The following is an 18,443-nucleotide window of genomic DNA, read 5'->3' on the forward strand; positions in this document are numbered from 1 at the left end:
AGACTTTCTTTTCTTCCAATATATGCATTTAATACTATAAATTCCCCTCTTAGCATTGTTGTAGCTGAATCCTATGTTTTGATGTCATATTTTTATTATCCTTTATTTTTGAATATTTTGTAATTTTTAGTGTGATCTCACCTTTGACACATGGATAATTTAGAAATATATTGCTGCTTTTTCCACTCTCCCTAGAGAGGGGTCCATATGACATTGTTCTGGGTTTCCATCATAACCGAAAGGGAAGCTTTGATGGACCTTGATGTCCTGCAAATGAAGAAGGAGGATGTCCTCAAATTGCTTGTAGCAGAAATCCACTTAGGTGCCACCAACTTTGACTTCCAAATGGAACGTACATCTATGAAAGGAGAAGTGATGGCATCTACATCATAAATCTGAAGAGAACCTGGGAGAAGCTTCTGTGGGCAGCTCATGCCATCGTTGTCACTGAAAACCCAGCTGATGTCAGTGTCACATTCTCCAGGAATACTGGCCAGTGAGCTGTGCGGAAGTTTGCTACTGCCACCGGAGCCACCCCTATCACTGGGTTACTTCACTCCTGGAAACTTCACCAACCAGAAGATCCAGGCAGCCTTCCAATGGTTACTGATCCCAGAGCTGATCACCAGCCTTTCAGAAAGGTGTCTTGTGTTCACCTGAGTGACATTGCTCTGTGTAACACACTTTCATCTGCAATATGTGGACACTGCACTGAGGGAGTGCACTCAGTGGCCTGAGGTGGTAGAAGATAGCCAGGGAAGTTCTCTGCATGAGTGGCACCATCTCCAGTGAATACCCAAGAGGGCCATGCCTGATCTCTACTTCCACAGAGATCCTGAACAGATTGAAAAGGAAGAGCAAGCTACTGCTGGAAAGGCTGTGATCATGGAGGAATTTCAAGGTAAATAGACTGTTCCAGCTCCCAAATTTACTTCTATACACCCCGAGTTCACCAGCTGGTCTGAAGGCTTGTGGATTCCCCCTATGCCTACTTAGCAATTCCTCATTAACTACTGGAGCACAGCCTGCCATTGAAGACTGGTCTACAGCTAATGAGTAGAAACAACCACTGAGTGGTCTTGAGCTGTTCTTTTACAAATTGTTTTTTTTACTTATCTTTTTTTTTTTTTTAAAGATTTTTATTTATTTAGTTGTCTGAGATAGAGACAGCCAGCGAGAGAGGGAACACAAGCAGGGGGAGTGGGAGAGGAAGAAGCAGGCTCATAGCGGAGGAGCCCGATGTGGGGCTCGATCCCAGAACGCCGGGATCACGCCCTGAGCCAAAGGCAGACGCCCAACCGCTGTGCCACCCAGGCGCCCCTTTACTTATCTTTTTTTATATTGCAGTATGGTTGATATGTTACATTAAGTTCAGGTGTACAACTTGGTGATTCAACAAGTCTATACATTATGCTATGCTCACCACAAATGTAGCTAGCACCTGTCAGCATACAATACTATTACATATCATTCCCTATACTGTACCTTTTATCCCCATGGCTTATTCATCAATAAGTGGAAGTCTGAATTTCCTGCCCCCCCTCACCCATTTGCCCATCCCCTCACCCCCCTTCACTTTGGCTACCATCAGTTTATTCTCTGATTCTGCTTTTTGTTTATTCCTTTATCTTCTTTTTTTTTAGAGTCCACATATGAGTGAAAACACATGGCATTTTGTCTTTCTCAGTCTAACTTACTTCATTTAGCGTAAGTTCATCATGTTGTTGAAAATGGCAAGATCTCATCCTTTCTTTGCCTGCATAATATTCTGTGGTGTATATATGCCACATGTTCCTTATTCATTTGTCTATCTATGAACACTTAGATTGCTTCCATAGCTTGGTTATTGTAAATAATGTTAAAATAAACATGTATGCATATATCTTTTTGAATTAATGTTCTCATTTTCATAAATCACCAGTAGTGGAACTATTAGACCATATGGTATTTCTCTTTCACGAGTTCTTAAACAGAAAATGGAAATAAGGATCATGGGAAAAAAGAAATTTCCAAAGAAAAAAAAGAAATGTATTGCTTATTTTCTAATAATTTAGGGATTTTCTCACTCTATTTTTGTTATTCATTTCTAACTTAACTCCACCATCATCAGGGAACATACTTTGATTTAACACTTGGAAAAGATGTTGTGACTTCCTTTATAGTCCAAATATATCTATGTAATTTTGGTGAATGCTCCATGTGAACTTGAATAGAACATGTATAATACAGATGCTGAATGTTACGATTCAGCAGTATGTTTTATGCACACACATATAAAGTTAAGCATGTTGTTCTTAATTTTTATATCTAGTGATTCTGTCTGTTCTGTCAGTTCGTGATACAGGTATTTTAATTCTTCTCTGACCTTAGTTTTGTCTGCTTCTTTTTTTGATTCTGTCAGTTTTGTCTTACATGTTTGGAGATCATGTATACAAAATTAGGAGTGTTATTATCTTTAGTAATAATTTTTGCTCCACAGTCTACTTTGTCGGTTGCTAGTATAGTTCTGCAAACTTTCTTTTTGTTGGTGTTTGCATAGAATGACTTTTTATCCTTTTGCTTTCAACTTTCCTGGGCCTTATATTTAAGGTATTTTACGTGTTAGTTTCTTTTCAATACAATCTGACAATCTTAGTTCCGGTGTGTTTTCCCTAGAATAGGGAAAGAATTTTAATTAGAACATTTGGTCCATTTACAGTTAATAAAATACTAAAATATTTTAGATTATATCTACCCTCTTACTCCTCTTTTTCTCCTACCTTGCCTTGGCCTGTTGGCTGAATCTGGCCAGCTCTAGGCCAACTCTGGCCACACATTAGTTTATATATTGTTTTCAGCTTCTTTTGTACTGCAATACCAGAGCTAAACTAAGAGCTAAGTAATGAGCTGTTTAACTATAGAGTAGTATTCTAACACAAGAGATATTTTTCTGAAAATTCTTTAATACATAACATTTTATGGAAAGTGAAATATTTGTAGTACCCATATACAACAAAAAAAATTCAGAACTCCTAAAACCAGTATGTTAGAAAAAGGAGATAAGGAAAGAAATTCTAAAATAAAATGAACAAAAATGTGAACATGTATTTCATGAATAAAGATATCCAAATGGCCAATAAGCATATAAAATACGTGCTCAACTTTATTAAACATAGGAAATTACATATTATAGCCATAATTCAAAAGGCCCTTCTCCTAGAATATCTGAATTTTTTGAGTCAGAAAATAACAAAGATTAATAAGGCTATGGATCAACCAGAATTTCTATACACTGCTGGTAAGAATATAAATTAATACGATCACTTTGAGAACTTTTGGCAGTATTTACTGAAACTGAACATACACCTACCTTATTATCTAGCAATTTTACATGTACCCAACAGAACTTCATGCACCTATTCACCAAAAGATATGGACAAGAATGTTCTTAGTAGAGCTATTCGTAATTGCAATGAAACTAAAATCTACTTTAGCAGAATGAATAAGTTGTGCTATTTTTCCATAGTGGATACAAACACAATGAGAAGGAGCAAACAATAGCTGCACACAAAAATGAATCTTAAAAACATATTGAATGAAAGAACCTATACAAAAAACAAGTGCGTATTCTTTTTGTGTAAAGTTCAAAGTCAGGCAAAACTAATCTATGCTACAACAAGTCAGAAAAGTGAATTCTCGGGGCACCTGGGTGGCGCAGTCGTTAAGCGTCTGCCTTTGGCTCAGGGCATGAGCCCGGTGTTCTGGGATCGAGTCCCGCATCAGGCTCCTCTGCTAGGAGCCTGCTTCTTCCTCTCCCACTCCCCCTGCTGTGTTCCCTCTCTCACTGGCTGTCTCTCTGTCAAATAAATAAAATCCTTTTTTAAAAAAAAAGTGAATTCTCTCTGGAGGGGTATAGTAACTTAGAGGGGTTTGGAGAGAATTTCTGGGTACCAGCAGTGTTATGTTTCTTGGGTTTGGTGCTGGTTACAAGCACATTTAGTTTCTGAAATTTCATTCTCCTGTACTCTTAGGATTAGTGTGCTTTCCTCTATTATGGCATCCTTTAATATTTTTTTAATTTTATGGGTATTTAATTTAAGAGTACACTTACAGATTTAGTAATTAAGAAATAATGTGTGATTATTTAGATGGAAAAGTTTAAGTGTATTTTTACTAGGCAAACTAACATATTTAGTATAGTACAGAGTAGTTATCAAAGCAAGTACTTATGCTTGACAAAGCTTCCCCATCTCTTATTTCCTTTCTTTTCTATATTATTATACAGTAAATATTTGCTTTTGAATATGAAAACCATATGCTCAAGATGGAAAGAATAAAAATTTTTATTGCATCTCCTTTGTGAGAAACCAACTGTCTGTCAGAATAAATTAAATAAAATTAAAATAAAGTTTACGGATAGGGAAAATCTTAATTCCACTGTGATTGTTGAATACATATTTGAATGCTTTCCTTTCTTAATTATATGTCATTAAATTAAAATTACTTATACTGTATAAATTTAGAACATTCAAATGACATAAACTTAACTCAAAAATATTGAACGGACATTGTGTGAGAGTATATTCCTCAGTTCATAATTCATAAGAAAAATTATGTGTTTACTCTTTGAAGTAATTAGGCTATTATCTGATCATCACGAAACTGAAGTGCAAAGAATCTAGATCCTCTTATTTCTTTACACTATACAAAAGTCCATATCTATAACGAACAGTTGGACAGTAAGCAGTGAAAGCAATTGTTAATTATTAATTGTAACAAAATTCTTATGACCAGAGAGTTAAAAATTTTATATAAAGCTTACTGTTACTTACTTTATAATATCATTTGCTACACAAATTATAACCTATCAAGGGAGCATACTTTCTTATTATCTTACTCCCCATACCTTCTTAATGTCTGCTTTGCAGTGGTAAATGAACATACCATGAATTTCCATCATCGCAAAGCATTCCTTTGAGCCCCTTTATAGTCAATCCCCTCCTACTACCCCAAACCCTGTAACTACTGGTCTGCTTTCTGTCACTACATGGTGACTTTCCCAAAATATATCAATGGCATCACAGAATATGTAGTCTTCTGTGTCTGACTTCTTTTACTTAGCATAATATTTTTGAGATTCATGCAGGTTGTTAAGTGTATCAATAGTTGGTTCCTTTTTATTCTTGGGTAGTACTCCATTACATAAAATTATCCCATTTGTTAATCCAGTCACCAATGAATAGACATTGGGTAGTTTCTAATTTGGAACTATTATGATGAATACTATGAATAAATTTGCTATGAACATTTACATATAAATGTTTGTGTAGACAAATATTTCCATGTCACTTAAGTAAACACCCAGGAGAGAGTTTTTTGGGTCATATGGCAAATGTATCTTTAACTTTATAAGGAACTGCCAAATGTATTGCAAAATGGCTGTACTATTTTGAATTCTTATGTATAAGAGTAAGTTTTTTCACATACTTGCTAACACTTAGAATTTCCAGGCTTTTTAAATTTTGCAATTTTAGTGAGTACAAAAAGGCAAGACCCTGCTTGGTCTCAGTTATCTTACAACCTAGAAGGAAGAGTCAGATGATAAAGAGATTTAAAATCATGTCAGGTGGTGGTGTTCTGTTGAAAACCAAGCAGTGTGTGTGAGATAGAAGGACAGTGAGGAGAAGTTAACATTTATAGAGTGTTCAGAGAGGGCTCTGTGACAAAGTGACATTCAAGCAGAGATGTTAAAGGGAGGCAGCAATCCACAGAGCTATGTGCAGGAGAACTTTCCAGGCAGCTGAAACAGCAATTACAAATGGTCCTTAATGGAAATATGCTGAGCACGTTCAAGAGACAGCAAGGAAGCTGGAGTGAAATAGCAAGGAGATATACATATGAGGCCACAAAGCTGCAAGAAGGCAGATCATATAGGACCTTGGAAGCCATATGAGATGAATGGGAGGTCTTGAGGTTGTGAGCATTGGGCATGACTGGAGCCCCTCTATGAAGTGCAGACTGTGAGATCAAGAGTGGATGTGGGGAAGCCCATTAAGCTATTGCAAGAATTCAAATGGAAGACAGGGTGGGGGGAAGCAAATAGAGCACTGTGCTACAAGTGGTGAAAAGTGGGCAGACCCAAGATATACCTTGAAGGCTCAGTTTTGTGTCTGGGTTAACTTCTTGATATGAGGAAAAAGAAAAAAGACTCAAGGTTGATTCTAAGGTTTATGATTTAAGCATCTGGATGGATAAGTTGCTGCAAATAGAAATGGGGAAAATTTTAGGGGGAAAGTTAAGAGTCATTTCTGGGCATGTAAGTTTTTAAGTGCTCATTGGATTTCTAACCAGAGATGTTGTGTAGAGAGTTATATGTAAGAGATTCTGGAAAGTTTGAGAACAAAAGTATAACTTTCAAAGTCATCGGGGTGTGGATGGTATTTGAAGCCAAGGAAGAAGTCTGAGGATTGGTAACTTGGTAATTATTTGGTTTAATTGAGCATAAAAATTTCAATGGATTTACACATTCTTCAGGTTTTAATTCTTCTTAAAAATGTCATGATTTTCAGGGAAGTGGCATGGCACAAAGGGTTCTATTAAAAATATGTGTGGAGTACACAAACTATTCACTTTGCATGCATGCTACTAACGAAAAGACAACTGCAAAAATGCAATTCTTCAAGCCAGATGAAGACCTTGGAAAATAGTTTTTCTCAATTTGTTTCAAGGGAAAGAAAACAGACGTCATTCTAGAATGCTTACATTCATGGCAGGATATAGTCCACATAAAAATGGGTTGTTGTTCAACATAAAACATTTTACCCAACTTAATTTTTATTGCCTCCATCACCTGTTGCTATGAAACAGAAAATAAAATGTGCATAAATGTCACATAGGCAGGGTCGCCATGACCAATGATGTGATTTACACTCTTTGTGAAAACAATCAAGGAAAAATATGCTAATAGTCAAAATATTTAGATTCAAGCATTAAAAGGTTAAAGTTCCCAGGCTACATGAAGAAAGAGCTTCTACTGTTTGAGGGCCTGGGAACTGACGGTCTAGAAATAATGGAATATTAACTTTTCACTCCATTCTCTTTGTGCTCATTATGCATATTCCTTTTTAAAGGAAATACACTATTTGATAAAAATATGAATAAAGTGTCCAACTAATTAAATTTAAATCAAGCATAAGATCTTCATGGTGCTGGAAATACTGAGGTCATTATCTACTACAGAGACAAAATCCCCAATGGCTTCTACCACCATCAATATTATTGCTTTAAGTTCCATCAACCACATAAACTTTTTCTTCCCCACCCTCTTCTATTGTCCCTTCAGAACAACTTTAACTTTATTACTTTAGGTTCAATCCATTTTTTTTCTCTTTTCCTATTCCATTAGCTCCTGCAAAGATAAGCTTCTAACAAGAAAATTTAAAAACTTTAGAGAACATAAACATTTGAAAGACAACGTCTTACCACATGTAGTTCAAAATAAAAATAACACTAAGAAAAAAGATATTTCAAAAATGAAATGAAACTTACATGTATGGGGAAATTCACATAGCTTCTTTCAAGATTACCAGATTATTCTTTTGAGGACCCTTCACAAAACGCTTTCAACACCTGCTTAGTCAGCCTATCACACAGACCAATGCTGTTCTGATGTATTATTTCTGTGTTATTAATTTCTCACTTTTCTGTGTCTTTTCCCTTTGCCTCTTGTCTGGTATTCATACTCTCATGTACCTCACCCTAGATCATAATTTGTCAGAAGACTAAAGGATGGTTTTCATCATCCCAATGATGACAACAGCAATCTGCCAATCCAAACATATATCATAGGGCATTAAAAGTAAGGAAAATATTTCACTATGACTGTAAATAAGAGATAAAACAGCTTAAATTTTCCACAACAGATTAGTTCAAATATGGAACGATGCTATATTTGTATTTATTTAGGGATCCTGCTAACATTTAGGGATGTTAGTCGTCTGTAAGCTTAAGACGGGCAGCTTTGCTCCTTTTCCCCTTGACTAGAATGCCAAACATCTTTGCATTTGATTTCCTTTGTTTCTTCAATTTTTCACACTAGTTATTTTAGAGTGTAGTTACTGGCACCCCAGGTCTTTTGTCTGTAGAATCTCTTTGCTCCATTATGTTAAAACTGGATAATATGGGGTCTGCAGTTTAAGATGCGACAGTAAACCTGATTATGGCACTATGACTTAGCTTTGCTGTTCTCTTTTAAGAAGTATTCCCCACCCCACTCCTAGCCCAGATGTTTGTGTTTGGGTGTGTGGTGTGGGGAGAAAGACTTTTTCTTTCTTTCTTTCTTTCTTTCTTTCTTTCTTTCTTTCTTTCTTTCTTCTTTCTTTTTTTTTTTTCTGAAAGCTTTTAAAATGTTTGAGAAATCCTCTCTCTCTCTGAGTCAGCATTGGACTAGGACTTGGCCAGGTTCCCATGACACGAGGCTCTCATAAGACAGTCTTTTAGAGTCATCTCACTAAACAGTCTATATTTCTTTAAGTTACTCAAAGACTCAAAAACAGTCAGAGCGACATATTGGCTGGATTCTGATTGTCATAACCAAAAACATCTTTGAACTGTTTCTGCCAGATTTGGCCAGTTTTGGTGAGCACGCAGAATAAGAGCACTACCCAGGCTCATTTCCCCTCTGAAATCACTTGTTGTTTTCCAAAAAGCAAAGGGAAGATTTTTCTTTCCTTGTGAAAGCATATATCTGGGTAAAGAGTTTTAAAACTAGAACTAGATATTTTCTTAGAAATCCAGTTTGTTGACTATACTAACATTTACATAAAAGGGAGGGGGAGGTTCTTTAACAGGCTTTTTATTAAGTAAAATATAGGACTATAATTTACCCATTTATAATCTGAGAAACAAAATATTTATTTACATCAAAGGTAATTCCAATATTCTTTCTTTGTTTTAGATCAGCTTTATTAAGGTGTTTAAAGTTCACAGTTCATATGTCTTAATATCACCACTATAAACATAAAGAATATGTCACTCCCATTCATTCCTAGTGCCCCATTGGTAATCCAACCCTCTTGTTCCACTCCAATGGCTTTTCCTCTCTCCTCACACAACTAGTGATCCACTTTCTGTCATAGATGAGTTTGTATTTACTAAAATTTTATATAAATAGAATCATGAAATACCTTATCTTTTTGGTCTAGATTCTTTCACTCATAATAATGACCTCCAGATTCATCCATTTGTTGCATGCACCAGTAGTTCTTTTCTTTTTATTGCTAAGTATTATTCTATTGTACAGACATACAACAACTTGTTTATCCATTCACCTGTTGATGAACATTTGAGCTGTTTCCAGTTTTTGGCCATTACAAATAAAGCTGCTATGACTGTTTGTGTTCAAATATTCATATAAACATAGGCTTTCATCACTTTCACATAAATACCTAGCAGTGGAATGGCCAGATTATAAGGTAAGAGTATGTTTAACTTTTTAAAAAATTGCCTAACTATTCTCCTATGTGGTTGTACCACCAGGAGTTTATGAAAGTCCTAATTGTTCCACCATTGCCAACAAATGATATGAGTAGTCTTTAATTATAGCAATTCTAGTGGCTACAGAATGGTATCTCAATGTGGTTTTAATTTACATGATAGTGAGCATCTTTTCATTTGCTTACTTGCCATCCATAAATCTTTGATGATATCTATTAAATTTTTTGACTATTTCTTTTGGAGTGCTTGTTTTCTTATTATTGTGTTGAACATTGTTTAATAGTCTGGGTAGACATACTTTATTAGATATGTGTATTACAAATATTTTTCCTAGTCTGGCTTATATTCATTCTATTAATGGTGTATTTTGGAGAGCAGAAGTCTCACTTTTGATTACATACAACTTATCAACTTGTTCTTTTATGGATGGAACTTTTGTTATATCTAAGAAATCCTTGGTTACCATCTTTGATGTCACATCCAATAAATCCAAGATCACAAAATTTTCTTCTAGAAATTTTATAGATAAAGTTTTATATTTCGGTTTCTAACTCATTTAGAGTTAATTTTTGTATCTTGTACCACAGATGAATCAAATTTCATTCATTAGCGTGTGGATATTTAATTGTTCCAACACTATTTGTTTAAAAGACTATTTTTTCTACACCAAAATTGCCATGGCACCTTTGTCAAAATTCAACTATATATATACGTGAGTCTAATTATGGACTCTCTATTATGTTCCATAATACATCTATTTTTACACCATTAGTACAGTGTCTTGATTATGATATATTTAAAACAAGTCCTGAAGTCAAATAGTGTATGTCTTCCAAGTTTATTATTCTTTCCAACATGATTGACCTATTCTAGTCTTTTGCATTTCAATACAAATTTCAGAATTAGCATGTCAATTCTACAAAAATGTCTTCTTGGATTTTGATTGAAATTGCCTTGAACCTAAAGATCATTGTGGAAGAAGGGTGGAGTGACATCTTAAAAACATCAAGTCTGTGATCCATGAACATAGTATATCTCTCCATTTATTCAGGTCTTCCTTAATTTTTCTCAAAAATGTTTTGTATTTCTAATGCCACTGCAGAACCTGGGACCCAAAAGTAATTCTGTCATCCTTTGTTGAACTGAACTGAAATAAACCTATAATGAGAGAAATCAAGCATTATTCTTAACTTTTAATAAAGGCATACAATGTACAATCATGTGCTAGATGTGCTAAAATCATTCCAACTATCAATACATGTTAACAATAATGCCATTTAGAATTTTATACAATTTCTTACTGATTAAATAACATCTGCTTAGACAATCTTGGCTAATTCTTGAATCAATATTCCTTTAATCTCTGGTATACTTGCTAAATAGGCTTATGTTTATAATTCCCTTTTGATCTTGTTCCATTTCTCATCTTGACTTCTCTTTCCTGGAGGGGCTTGTATAGTTAGCCTTTCTTTATACCCATCTTATTCTTTATTTTCCTTTTGTGCATTCTGACACTAAGAACTACATTCTCACCAGTTCCTTTTCTTCTACCCCCATATAGTTCCTATATCAGGAATAAATGGCTCAATTACTATTTATTATCAGACTGTCCTATTCACAATACCCCAATATTTATGAAGCTTAGAACCAAACATATTTCTCCCACATATGCATTCAATACCTAAAACAAATATAAATCTTTGTTTCCTTTTCTTCTTTCCAAAATTGTATGTGTAGCAGGTTTACTCATATTTTAAGTGATTCCAACGTAATGCTTTGCTTTCCTTAAAATAAATTCCATCTTGAAGTGGGATCACTGATTCCTTTCTCTCATTTGGATAGAAATGATATATCTTTAGAAGTTAAATTTTAAATGCCTTAGTTAGGGATAACAATGTAATCTGTAGGACATATTAGAAAAGAAATGGGAAAAAACAAATGAGTCATTAGGCAATGAGACTTTTTACTAGCAAAGAACAGAGGAAATTGGAAAATTTTATATCAGTTTTTTTTTTAATTTTAGCATGAAAACCTTAAGCTATGAATTCTGAATTGAGACTAAGATGGAAGAAAAAAGACTATAGGATGGTGTATGCCTTTCATGACTTGCTGACATGAAGTGTATAGATAAACCTGAAGAACAGATCATCTGAAATGGCTGTTTTAAAGAAATACACTGTAGTATATTTTAACCAAGTTTTTATAATAGAGATAAGAAACAAATAGACAAGAAGAAGCTGGTAGGCTTACTTGCTTATTGAAGGTTTACTTGGACTCTATTAAGTAGAAAATAAGCCTGATTTTATTAAAAAAAGGTTTTATTCTATCTTCCTGCTCTTTGAATTTTAAAGATTCACTCTTAAATTTTATTGTTTTCCTTCAAAACTACTTATGGCTATCCCACTGGAGGACTATTTTTATGAAATAGAATCATGGGCCAACAATATGGGCACCATCTTGCCTCAGAAGCATTTACTCCCATCTAGGACTGGAAAACTTAACTGTCATCTAGAGATAGTGATAACATATTACAGGAAAATATGAAACCTATCAACAAATCTGTTGAAATCTACTTGGCAAGTGGATACAGTTAACTCAAATGACACCGCTGTCTATAATACAAAGTGACATCTAATTTATCTGGTAACTAGCAGTTTTCACTCCTTATCAATGTCTATGACATTCTAAAACCACCTCAGTGTCAAGGCTTAACTATTGGCCCAGCAGTGGTCAAGATAGGACTTTATCAACTAATCAACTCAAGGAGAATAGGAAGATAATGTAATATTTTATGTAGCCTGTAAAGAATGAGTAAATTATAGTTTTACATGTAGAAGAAACTAAAACAATATTTCTCAGAGAGTGGTCAATGAATTATCTGAATTATTTGAAGGGAGCCAAGAATCTGCATTTTCAACAAGTTTCCCAAGTAATTGTCATGTGCATTATGAGTCAAGATAATTGTTCTGATTTATTTTTATTTTAACTATTAGCAAAGAGGAAAAGTACAAGATACTTCTTGTAGTATATACACAGTTCACAATAAACAAGAAGGGAGTTAAAGGAGGAAAAATCTGTGTGGCCTGCTACGAGAAGTTGTCAATGAAATGTTGACATTTAAGGGAAAAGAAGAAAATTCTCCCTTTAGATTTTAGAAGCACAATGATAGAAATCAAAAGGAAGGCATGAGCCTTTTATGTGAAAAGTCTGAAAAGACAATGGCCAGAACTTTATATAGCACATAGATTCGGTAACAGTGGTGGTTAATATTGGATGGGCAAGATAAAATCATACAGATCATGGAGAGCTTGGCAAAGTTTAGTCTTGATATATTATTCATCTTCTTAAATCTGGTGATAACATGATATAAACTAGTTTAAGTAATTTAATCTGGCAATTGATACATACTTAATTATATACCTCATATAACTGTTCACATATACTACTTATATAATAAACGTGAATAGTATTGGAAAAACCAGACAGTTTGGCCAAGTAACAGCTTCAGCAGTAGTGCACTGTGGGAAGAGAGAGGCCTAGGCTCTCTGTGTTACAAGTACTTTTAGCTTCCTACTTTACAGACGTAACAAATGTGAGAGGAAATCTTTTGACTATCTTCACTAATTATCCCTTACATCAGAGAAGATAATCAAGAGTGCACTTTTTTCCCATTTCAATGGAAAGGAACATAAAAACAAAACAAAATGTAAAAGGTTGATTTGTGTTATCCATAATAAATAATTCCAAATATTTAGTAGCCAACCCATTCCACAAAGGTTACCTTTCTGTTAAACAAATCAGACTCCAGAAGAGTCTTTGCTGTATCGAGATGGTATTGCATTAAGATAATAAAGATAGCAATTTTCCATTCACTTCCATATTCTGCTCCTTCCTTAACAATGCACATTTTGATTCATCAAATTGGGACATAATACATTAAATAAAGATTAAACCAAACTTTAGTAATGCAAATGTTAAAAATAAATACATTCTGAAAGATTTTATTTTGTATAGTACATGCATGTCTAAAGGAATTGTTGGCTTCATAAAATTGACTTTGTCACCTACCTTTTCAAGATTCTTTACAAATTCACTCTATTGTCATTGTAGTAATAACTCTTGCTTTTTTATATTTTTAGGACCTGATGCTGCATATATTTTGGAAATTCCCTGAAGAGAAATTCTAAGTCTGAAGCGCTTTAAAAATATTGAGAAATGCCTTGGGAAATCATTATGTGCACTTGGGGCAGAGCTGGCAAGGAGAGCAATCAAGTCTAAAAGAAAATCTATGGAAGCAAAATGGATGAGACTACTTCTAGTAGTGTGTGTATGAACAAACTCCACTGATCATGGAGGTTTTAATATTTTTTATTCACTCAATATTAGCATTGTGCCTGCAGCAAGCGATGCTGATGCTTCTCCTCTGTCCCTCTGCCCACCTGAGTGCACCTGAAACTGAAGTACAAAGCACCTGGCAAGCTAACTTCCCATGTCAAGGGTGTGTTTCCCTTCTATGCTTGAGGTTGTTTTCAACCCTATAGGACCAGGAGGTACTGGAGGGCGGAAGAATTAAGACCATGAGGCCATCTTGAAACAATAGAGGATGAGAGCTGGTGGATAAATGCCCCAACCCTCCTGCCCTCCAGAGGGACTGGAGTGTTCCACATCATTTCTCAAATCTCCCCACACAATTGTACAACCCTAGTTGCACACAGCAATATCCTGCTCACTAATACATGCCCTTTTTTTTTCTGGCTTTTCTTCCTTCCCTTTTCCTCTTTTCCACTTCATTAGTTTGAATTCTCCCAAAGGTTTGTCTCTTGGGGGAAATCCAAACTAAGCAATGTACTAATACACAATGAGAGGTGTTTATAGGAAATTTTTCAAAGAAACCCTGGTGCTACACACAATCCAATTAAGTCATCTCTCCAAGGGTATCCAATATGTAAGCCATAATTTATGTCAACAATTCCTCATCATTCATAGGGTATATTATTAATCCAAGAAATAAAATTTTCATGTTTATTACTCATCTCCAGAAATTTATGAATGGCCCTTATGGATATATTTTGCAAGTGCTATAGTAGTCAGACAGGAACTGGGTGTCAGCCCCTAATGAATATGATCTAAAATATATTGTGGGTAAAAATGCTTACCATCTTTGATAGCTAAAATATCCATGAAGAAACATGGCAATAGTAACATATTTAGGGGACTCAATATTTAAAATCTTGCTATATGGGGACTCAGCTGGTGGAAGAGGTACGATAATAGACTAAGTAGGACTTAGAATGAAAAGTTAAAAAGATGAGAGAGAATGCAGAGAAATCAATCATATTAGGTCTTTTTGGTTCTATATTTATTTTTCTGTTGCAACAGCACTCAGGGTTGGTAGATTTCTTATTTGCTGTCTTCAGTTGCTCTCTCTTCTTCTTGTCCATGGACCTATTTCCTGAATCAATTTTTTTTATCAGAGCAAATATTAGAAATGGAAAAATAAACAGGACAATTGTGAAGGCAGGAGGATATTAGAATGGGTTTGCTCAAACCATTGTCTTTCCTCCTCATTCCTATCCTCCAATCTCCACCTTTAAGGAAACTTCCTTAGTCTTAAATAAAAATAGGAAGCTCTTCTGGTATTGGAAAAGTAGCATTTTGCACAAGCACTGAGTTGCTGAACACAGCATATTTCAAAACCTTGATAATTCAAGCCTCATTTACCCAAGTTGAGTATGTGATGGGAAATGCCTGCCTAGAATGAATAATTTACCACAAATATGCATTTTTTGCTTTAATGTCTCATTTTAATTTTTGCAATATTATCTCTGATATTTTGTAGAGTTCTCCAAAAATATGTATAACCCAAAATGACAATTACGAGACATTTTTCATCACATTTCATCACCTCTAACTTCCATCCCAAAATTACTGATTTTAAAGCTTGTTTTTCATCACTAAAAGATGTACCATCCCTTAAATAATATTCGGATGCCTTTTTATGGGATCTAAAAATATTTTAAATCATCATAATAGTGAATGACAAAATAACAGTGTAGCAGTCACCACATTCCCCCAGAAAAAGGCCCAATTTCCATAAGCAGTAATAGCTGGGTTCCCAGGATGCTGCAGGAGTGATGGCCATTTCTATCAGCTGAAGTGGCGCCACTATGCGGCAGTAGGTGTAAACACAGTTTGCCACAGCAACCTTGCAATTGCCTTGAATGTGAATATGACTTTGGGTAATATAAACATTTTAACAATATTTGTTCTTCCAATCCATGCGCATGGAATGTTTTTCCATTTCTCTGTGTCTTCTTCGATTTCTTTCATAAGTGTTCTATAGTTTTCAGCATACAGATCTTTTACCTCTTTGGTTAGTTTTATTCCTAGGTATCTTACGGGTTTTGGTACAATTGCAAATGGAACCTATTCCTTGAGTTCTCTTTTTGCTGCTTCATTATTGGTGAATAGAAATGCAACCAATTTCTGCACATTGATTTTATATCCCGTGACTTTGCCGAATTCACGTATCAGTTCTAGCAATCTTTTGGTGGAGTCTTTTGGGTTTTCTACATAGGGTATCATTATTTGCCGGATGAACCTAGAAATTATCCTTTGTTTTTTATGTGCTATGGATAACACACATTGTTTCACATTAAAAAAAGATTTCATTAATATTTTATGTTATTAGTTTATCAATTTAAATGATTCCAATTCCCATAAAATACAACACACATGGTATATTTAGATTAACTTTTCAGAAATATTCTAAATAACACAATGTGTCCAAGTTCGACATTGGTGGTAAACAAAACCAAGAGCTCTAGTAATAAGGTGATCCAAAATCTTTTATGATTCTTAAGACAAGTAAGCATGAATTTTGACCTATTACGTTAACATCTTAACATGTAAGAAACAAAATAAATAAAGTTGGGAGAATAAAGACAACTGGATAATCTGCACGTATACACATATACATATCCAAATATACTATTTGGAACTCTGTTACTGCTGGCCCCTCCAAGGAAGTCCTCTGTTTGAGATACCGGTGCTCAGTAAAAAAGTGAAAAATAAGTAAAAACAATTGCCCAATCTGTTCTGGGAGTCCAGGCAATAAGTATGATGAGATATAAAAATACATAAGTATTCAGCCATAATCTTAGCTTTAAAAAAACATATTTTACTTGTACTAATATATTATCCAATTCAATAAATTGTATATGTTTATTTTAGGCATAAGCCAAAATGTTTTAACAAGAAATTAAGCTCATTTTCACATTTCTTTAGGCCAGCGTGGCCTTTGAAATTTGATAAATAATTTGGCAAAGGTGAAAGTAAATATGGCTTACTTTGCAGTTGTTATCTATTTTCTGAACAAAAAAAAATTATGCAAGGAATGTTTCAATGCTAAAAAGGTTACATTTCTCTATAATTATAGTCCCCTATCTTGCTTGGCTGAGCAACTGTGAAAAAGAGACCACTCTGCATGTATGAAGATAAACTAAGTGCACAGACTAATAGGAAGGTATGGTGGATATTAATAGAAAAGCTAGATATGAGAAACTATTCTCCATTTAGTTAAGTATGCTGTGAAATAATAAAATGATTACGAACTAGAGAAATTGACTTCCCAGGCATTTTTGGCATGGTACATTCAAAAGGCATCACTTGCTCTTTTTCCATTTAGGTTTTCAAGTGAAATGAATTATCATTAGAAATCCTCAAACTTCAAAAGCAAACCACTATTAAGACACCAAGTTACCTGAGAGGCCCATCATGAACCAAATGCTATTTGACCCACTGAGCAATATAACTCAGTTGCCCAGCGGCCGACCATCACCAAGTGGAATATATTAGATGGGGCTCAAACTGCTACTGAAGTCACAAGCCAGTGGCATGAGCCATGGCTCTGATCCTTATGGCACAATCCCTCTCGTCAAGGCCCTAGGATGCTCTTGACATAGACCCAGCTACATAAGAAGGCAGAAGGCAAAAACGAAGGAACAGAAAAATCCATGAACGGAATGATTGGAAATACGATTTATAGCAGGAACAGCAACCAGCTATTTTATAGAGCATTCTTCCTCAAAGTGTGCTGCACGGAGCACCAGCTCTGTGGTTGCTAATAGATAGTACACACGCACATGCAGACATGAGTTCTGGAGTCAGTTTGAGAAACTCTGGGTTCAATAAACTGAAGCTTATTGTGGGGTCCTTGCATCTGCACACAAAGTTTTTTCTCACCTCTGAGATTTCCAATCTGTCGGATATCACCAACTAGCTATCCTCAAAAAAAGTAGCTAGTACATCCCAGAATGGTGTTTGTTACCTTTTTCCTACCTAATCATCATGTGCCTGGTCAGGCACCGTAGTTATTCCTACTTTTTTACAATTGGCACTAAAATGAGATAGGCATAACTCTGCCAAGGGCACGTGCTCTCCCCATCCCAGTCATAGATGCATTGAATTCCACACCCACCTCTATTGATGTTCAGCCTGAGGGGCTCTTTTTAAGTAGGAGTAATGTGAAGGTCATATACCAAGATTCGTGCTCTAGGGGCGCCTGGGTGGCTCAGTCATCTGCCTTCGGCTCAGGGCGTGATCCCGGTGTTCTGGGATCGAGCCCCACATCGGGCTCCTCCACTGGGAGCCTGCTTCTTCCTCTTCCACTCCCCCTGCTTGTGTTCCCTCTCTCGCTGGCTCTCTCTCTCTCTGTTAAATAAATAATTAAAATCTTCAAAAAAAAAAAAGATTCGTGCTCTAATTGATGAAAGCCATAGTGGCCAATACTGTAGTCACTTCTTATATGTAGCTATAAAAATAATTTAATTTAATTTAAAAATTAATTCTTTACTCACACCAGCCACATTTCAAGTGTTCATGAGCCAGTTGTAGCCAGTAACTTCCGCACCGGGTGGTGCATATATAGTAAGTTTCCATCAACACAGAAAGCTCTGTTGAAGAGCACT

The 18,443-nt window shown here is 35.2% G+C and overlaps 1 pseudogene; it reads left to right on the plus strand.

Moving 5' to 3' along the window:
- Window positions 1-207: 207 nt before the first annotated feature.
- LOC148109085 (small ribosomal subunit protein uS2 pseudogene) lies at window positions 208-996 on the plus strand (annotated as a pseudogene).
- The last annotated feature ends 17,447 nt before the right edge of the window (window positions 997-18,443 follow it).

This window comes from Ursus americanus, chromosome 13 (assembly GCF_024610735.1).
Source record: "Ursus americanus isolate L20-20 chromosome 13, mUrsAme1.1.p, whole genome shotgun sequence".
NCBI lineage: Eukaryota > Metazoa > Chordata > Mammalia > Carnivora > Ursidae > Ursus > Ursus americanus.